The sequence below is a fragment of the Tupaia chinensis genome, unplaced genomic scaffold, assembly GCF_000334495.1.
Source record: "Tupaia chinensis unplaced genomic scaffold, TupChi_1.0 Scaffold000315_1, whole genome shotgun sequence".
NCBI classification, from domain to species: domain Eukaryota; kingdom Metazoa; phylum Chordata; class Mammalia; order Scandentia; family Tupaiidae; genus Tupaia; species Tupaia belangeri.
The window spans coordinates 3087469-3094592 of NW_006159808.1; the positions used below are offsets into that span (position 1 = coordinate 3087469).

At 49.0% G+C, this 7124-nt stretch overlaps 1 protein-coding gene across 3 annotated transcripts in view; it reads left to right on the plus strand.

Annotated features, from left to right (window-relative positions):
• The first annotated feature begins 1311 nt into the window (after positions 1–1311).
• NPNT (nephronectin) overlaps positions 1312–7124 on the plus strand; it is a 68720-nt gene continuing 62907 nt past the window's right edge. For all 3 annotated transcript variants that reach the window (XM_014588870.2, XM_014588869.2, XM_014588871.2), the window contains exon 1: positions 1312–1411. The gene's annotated coding sequence lies outside the window, so the exon portion shown is untranslated. The remainder of the gene's footprint in view (positions 1412–7124) is intronic.

The following is a 7124-nucleotide window of genomic DNA, read 5'->3' on the forward strand; positions in this document are numbered from 1 at the left end:
TGTGGCGGGGCCCAGTGCGAGGTCGGTCCGGAGCTCGTGCGCGGCCACAGGCGGGTCTCCCCAGGTGCGCAGCCCGGATCACAGGGCGCGCCCCCTCGGGATCGGTCCCCGCGCGACCCTAAAAGAGGATGTCACGCGTCATCCACCTGCACTCAGAGCCGCTCGGTCCCAGGACTGGTCGGCCCCTGTTCCTGGAGCGGACACCGAAGCGGCAGGGGGGAGCAGGCGCCGCTGTGGTGTGCGGTCGGGGTCTGGGGAAGGAGGAAGTTCCCCGTGGTTTTGGACTTTGGACCTGCGGGTGGAGAGGGCAGGGAGAGGCAGGGGCCTGAGGTGCAGGCAGTTTAAGATGCCGCGGCACCAGAGGCCACTCCGTCTGACCTGCGTTTTAACAGCAGTTCCTTGCCGCACTGGGACGCGCTGTGCATCTCTTGCACACCCACTTGCACGCACGCCGGCCACAGGAGATGGGACCCAGTCGTGCATCTCATGATATGCACGCGATTTTATTGTAGATTTAAAAAGATTTCTAAAACGGCTGATTAAAAATGTCCATCTTGGAGGAAAAACATCATTTGGGGTGTCTCTAGACAAGGGAGTCATTTAGGAAGTCCCTGAGAGAGTGCAGCCTGCACCCCAACTGCACGCTGTCTCCGCCGTTGTTTACGGGAGATGAATGTCCATGCAGGCCTGAAGTGTCCGCTGGGATCGCTGGACCACTTGAAACGCCTCGTGGTTTTGTTTAGACTTCTAGGACTTTCTGCCCTGGAGACTTTATCGCCGGGTTTCTCCCAGTACGCTCTGTTCCATTAGACTTTCCAAGCACCTGCTTTAGTTCTGTATGTCCCTCCCGCGTCCACCTTCTACATGAGACGATCTGTTATTCCTGCTTTGCTGTCTCTCAAATCATTGCCTACTTTCTAGTTTCTAATGAGTCAGTCAAAACGCCCCCCACCCCCCAAGTAACAGGTGCCAGTCCCTGTGGAATCTGTTTTATTTCAAGCTTCAGAAACCACCCTGTGAGTGGCAGCCCTGAGAATTCCTGGGTTTAGCTGCTGCTATTTCTAGTTAAGGACGAATCTCCCCCCTCCTTTTTTTTTCTGCGTGGTGTTGGGGAGTGGGGATTGTTGTACATATTTAATAAAATTTTAAATGAGATCATAGTGGAACTATTTCTGTGAAGGTGTGTTATCTTTAAATTTCCACAGGCATGAAAGAATTGTAGAAAATTGTTGGGTGTGATTTAAACACTTTTTCCCCCTAAAATGCTAACAAAGGAAATTAGCTTGAACTTGGACCTTGTTGTTTGGTAGGTGGCCCCGGCACCTGGTGTCGTCCATCGGCCTATGTCGCTATGGTGGAAGGATCGACTGCTGCTGGGGCTGGGCTCGCCAGGCCTGGGGACAGTGTCAGCGTGAGTATCATGCCGGCTGCTTCGGTGCCTGGGAGGTGGGGCTCTGCACCTTGCTCACGGCCTCCGTCCACACATCAGACAGTCTTGCTGAGCAAGGCTTGGCAGTGCGGGTCAGACCTGGGAGTTTGCAGACACCGGCCCGACTCCTCCCTCTGCCCGGTTCTGACCCCAAGCCACTTGGATTAGGTGCCTGCTTCGTGGAGCCCAGGGGCACCCCAGGGTGTTTGTCTTAGCATCTGTCCCCCATTATCTCAGCTCTTCTGTTTTCACTGGGTTTACAGCCCCGTTTTTCTCCAGGCTGAGATGGGGCAAGATAAGGAGTCTAGACTGTATTTACACTAAATGCCCTCAGCCTGGCTGTGCGTACCACCCTGCCAGAGCTGCTGCTACGGTGGTCCATTTGTAAGTCTGGTTTTTTTGAAGTGAGGCTCTATTGACAGTGTTCTAAATAGACCACCCGGCAAAATAAAATAAAACCTTTGGAAAGCACGATTTGTGAGTTCTGTAAGTAACCAACTTCCTGTAATGAGTAATGAGTGTCGGATCAAATCACCGTGGTTTGTTGTTGTTTTTTACCTTTTCCATGATTGAAAGTAGACATTTTAGTGGTAACGTTCAGAGCACTTACCTTCTTCCCAGCACTTACCTTGATCTCACTGAATTACGTGGTACGGAAAAACAGAACAGCTCCTAGAGGTGTTTCTTGGGAATTCCGCAGTCAGTGACCTCCTGGAGGTCCGAGGGACTTTCTCTGTGGCACTTTCTCCGTGTACCTGGCAGAGAGCTTCTGCCCCAATCCTGCCTGCAGGAGAGGTGAGCTCCCCTGCTGCCAGGCCTTGTGCCAGTGCGGCCTTGTCCTGGGCGGCTGGGCTCTGCCCTCCTCCAAACTTTCCAGCATTCTGTCTGGGAATGTCCTAGCAATTGAAACAGCAGCAAAGGAGGACGCACTCTCCATTCCTGCAAACAACTCTTCATTTTCATTCGAGAGGGGTGGGGTGTGTGCGTATTGGACTGAGAAGCATCCTTTCTGCAAAACCTACAAATGAGCAAGTCACTATCCAGGCATCCTTACAGGGCCGGGTGCGCACATCTGGTGACAGGAGGGCTACTCCAGTGGGTCCTGCACTGAGGTATGTGCTAGTGAGGAAGGGGCTTAGAGGAACAGCAGGTGTGGTTGAGGTGAGAGCTGGCATTGAGGGAACCTGCCTTGGAGATGGGTTGTCAGTGTAAGGGGTGGGGTAATTTAATTTCAGGAAACTGAAGTTCCACCAGCTATTGTAATCTGGGGGAGTGCTCGGATGGCTTCCTTAACTTGGTGAGGAGGGAGGGTAACAGTCGCAGACGCTGTCTGTACCTGTGTGTATGGCCTGTCACCTCGGAGAGGTGGAAGGGCCTGTGTGCACTACGCGCTTGTCACTGGGCCGGACGCTCTGCACAGGGGCCACAGCCACACTGTTCCAAGGAGGTGGGGTGGGGCCAGAGAACCAGGCAAAGCTGCTGACCCTACTGGGTGGTCTATTCTCACTGTTTTATTATTATTATTAATTAATTAATTATATCATTGTTATTTATTTATTTATTTATTTTTAATTTAACCACAGAGAAAGGGAAAGCAAGAAAGCAAGCCGCCAGGTCCAGGATTCGAACCACAGTTGGCCATGTGGGAGTCCAGCGTCTTTAATCACCATACCACCTGTCGTCCTCTGTTGACACTTTTTAAGAAAAGATGGTCAAGAAGAAGGTGCCCAGTGGGATTTAGTCCTCTGCTATTGTTCCCTAGTGTTAGAACTATTTGGATGGCTAGAGGCCAAAGGTGTGGAATTTGAGCAACCATCAGGCTCTCAGAACCACAGGGAGAAGAGGAACCTTCCTGGCCCAGTGTGCCTGCGCACAGACACACGCAAACACACACATACACACACCTCTCGAATGAAAAATAATAGATGTTTGCAGGGATGGAGAAAGTCCCCTGCTTTGCTGCTGTTTCAACGTGCAGGAAATTCCCAGATGGAATGTCGAAGGGCTTTGAGGAGGGCAGAGCCCACCCGACCCAGGACAAGGCCGCAGTGGCAGAAGGCCCGCAGCAGGGGAGCTCCCTTCCTGCAGGCCGGTCAGGGGCAAGTGTTCTCTGCCAGGTGCACAGAGGGAATTCCACAGAGAAAACCCCTCGGATCTCAGAGGTCAGTGACTAGAATTTCCAGGGAAGCACCTCTAAAGCTGTTCCATTTTTCTGTGCCAGGTAATTAAATTTTCTCTAATATGCACTAGGTTGGCAATTCAGAATTTGAATGAGTACAGGGACCTTTTAAAGTGACAGTGGCGTTACAAGATTTAAACATCCAAGAGTTGGCTTCTGTTTTGCTTTCTCCAGTTACAGACAGCTCTTATTTTTCACACCTTCATCTTGTTTAGGAAAGATTATATGGTGGTCATATATATAGTATTTTATAGTAGCTATCTTTTCCTCAAGAATCACAGGAAATGCAACATGGCATGAGTTGATTATAGGAATGGGAGTGTTGTAAAAATGTATAAGGTGATTTTGCCCTAACCGAGTTTACCTTAGGTTTGGTGGATGCCTGTGAAAGAGCATGGTCTCTGGAGCTAGACTGCCTTTAAGTTCCAGCTCTGTCTCTTACTAGCTGTGTGACCTCGCCCAGTTATTCAATCTCTCTGCGCTTCATTTTCTTCAGCTTTAAAATGAATCTAAGATAGTACCTCACTGGACTATATTGAGTTTTGTTTGTTTGTTTTTTCTTTTTTTGGAATGATTTTTTGCTATAGGGCACGTGCGCTCACTAGAATGACAGCGAGAGACAGACAGAAAGCGAGAAATCACCCCCCAGAGAGAATGGCCACACCGCAATCCCTTCTCCTCCATTCTCCTCTCTGGATCTTGAGCACACACGCACATGCGCCCAGTGTGAGTTTAAGCCACCTGGTCCGGGACTCGAACCATGGTCGACTACATGGTAGTCCAGTGACATAGTCACTACGCCAACTGCTGGTTCCTGTTTGTTTTTTAGGAGATATTTTTGCTCTATGGTGTTTGTGCTCACTGGAGAGACAGTGAAATAGAAAGTGAGGGGGGATGGCCATGGTGCAGTTCCTTCTTTTCCATTCTCCTCTTAAGATTTTGAGCACGTACGTACACGCACCTGATGTGAGTTTCAAACTCTGGAGTCAAGGACTTGAACTGGGGCCAGCCATGTGGGAGTCCAGCGACATACCCATTATGCCATCTGCTGGTCCCAAGGTTTAAATGAGCTATAGCTGTGAAGCACGTCCCGGGCCGAGTAAACACCACGCACTCCTTTGGTGAAGTTAAAGAAGTGTGAAGGAATCTCATTTTGACATTGTGGAGGGGTCATCAGATTCGTCGTGCCCTAGGCACGATGTATGTACTTTTTACATTTATTTTGCCTGAGTAAAAGATGGTTTGAGGGTTTCTGTGTTGCTGTAAAGTAAAATCCCTTTAAATGAAAAAGGGTCAAGTAGTGTTTTCCTTTACCGTTGAAGATGGAAAGTTGTGAGTGAGTTTGAGGACAGATGGCTCCTTCTGTGTGTTTTATTTTCTCAGTCTTGCAAGGCCCAAACGACTCTTGTCAGTTTGGAGTTCTGCCTGTCTGTGTTTTGATATAAACAGGAGGAAGAACGAGGGGGCACGAGGTCAGCCCAGAGGGGCAGAACGTCACCAAAGAGACTTGTGCAGGCGAGGGAGAGAGCTTGAAAACTCTTTTTTTTTTTTTTTTTAAAGAAAACGTTTTATAAAATTAAAAATCTGTCACTACAATTATTTAAGGAAAATGACCAGCAATTAATTAAACAATTAAAGTTCACAATTCAATCTAGTGAGGGATTACTGATAAAAACTCTCAAGAACTTCTAAGAAATTTCATGTGAAAAGGGTTTTTGCCTTTCCGACCCTTACAGTGTCTGAGTTCTCTCCCAGGAGAATTCTTCTTTCTTATCCTGGTTATCTTTTTTTTCTGAAAGAGTTGCTTTGGAACTTGCCATCAAAATAGCACACCAAAGCGAAAGGAAGCCCCCCACCCGTGCACAGCACCTCCCCGTGGAGCCAGGGTGTCGGTTGGTGCCCTTGGTGGCCGGGAGGCGGGTGGTCCCCTGGGTGTTCGGCTCCCAGCTGCAGTCCCCAGAGCAGTGGGCTGGCACTGGGTGAGCATCTGTTCCACTTGGAAGAGTGGTTGTGAGGCTTTGGACCCGATATGCCCACGGGTCAGATGTGCCCGTCTACACGAAGCATGCTGCATTCGTTCTCACGGGCTACCCTTGTCACAGAGCTGTGGGTGGGGAGAGATCCCCTTCTCTGGCCCACTGTGTCTAGCCAGGAGCCGCGAGCAGGGAGACTCCCTCCTCTCTCTCCTCTGGGCTGAGGAAGGAAGGATCAGATGCCTCCCAAAGGCGCACGGACACTGTCCTCCAGCTTCCTGCCCGGTCCCCCTTATCTGTCCAGCACGCCTGCCCTGCCGGGGAAAGAAACAGGCAGTTCGTGTTTCCATAATTCTTTTGTAGATCATAGTCTGGACAGCTTTCTAGTCTTTGTTTTTGTTTTTTTTTTAATTTTGTGTTCTTGACTCAAATAGATCTCTAGCATACTAGAAATTCAAAATTTGATTTTCTCTCTTGAGTTTTACCTTTATTAGCATGCTTCTTTATTGTCAAGTGAAATTTTCTTAATATGTTCACCGACTGATGGTCACACATTTACGGCATCCAGAATCTTCCCGGCTGAGAGGGGGCCTCACGGCAGCCCTCCAGTGCCCCGCGATTGTTCTGCCCCTTGGCTCCTGCATCTCCCTGGCACGTTCTCATGACGTTGTCACTGGTTTACTAGCTATGTGCAACTGCGTCTCCGCTTCTGTGAACGTGTTAACTAGTGTACTGGCTACTTCTCCACTTCTCCAAGCGGAGCCCTCCGTGGGAAGTGCGTCCCAGGGTTGGCACGCTTCATTTTAAAAAGCCGCGAGCGCGAGTGCTAGTATTCGCGGAACGCGCTAGGGAAGGCGGGACCCCCGAGTTCGCTCCTGCCTTTCCTAGCGTTTCTCAGCTGCGGGTTTTCATTGTTCTACCTTTACAAAGTGTCCAAAGGTACGTTGCAGCTCTGTGTAGCAGAGTGGAGTCTAGATCTTGTGTTCCTGGGTGCTTGCCTTTCTGTTCACTTGGGGATCTGGCTTACGACAGTAGCATTTTTGTGGAAAGCACTTTTCAGAGGTGTGAAGAAAAACTCAAAACACAACCGGGTCCAGGTTTCCACACGGCTGTTCCGTTTCTGAGTTCTTTGGCTGTCATTGTACAGTTTGTGGTTTCTGGAGGAAATGATAATGAATTAGGACAGTTTTGTATAATTTAGACCAGCAAGAGTGTAGATTTTTGCTAAATTTCTGCTGGAGATTTTGGAAAGGTACAACATCTGCCTGGAGTGTGTCCTTGCTTTATTAGATCTGAACCCCATTTCCTTCTGCCTTCTCCCTGAAAGTGGTAAAGAACACTCCTGTACTGTTGCCATGCAAAATGAAAAGGTGGGTTCTTACCCACTTTGGGTGAACTTCTGGGTTAATGAAACAGAGGGACTGAGAAACTGCAATTCACCCTGAAGCTGTTTTATAGTTGTCTGGTGATTTTAGTTGGATAATATATATTACAGGCTGATGAGTTTGGACTTTGGAAATAGTGAACAAATTATCTAATGATG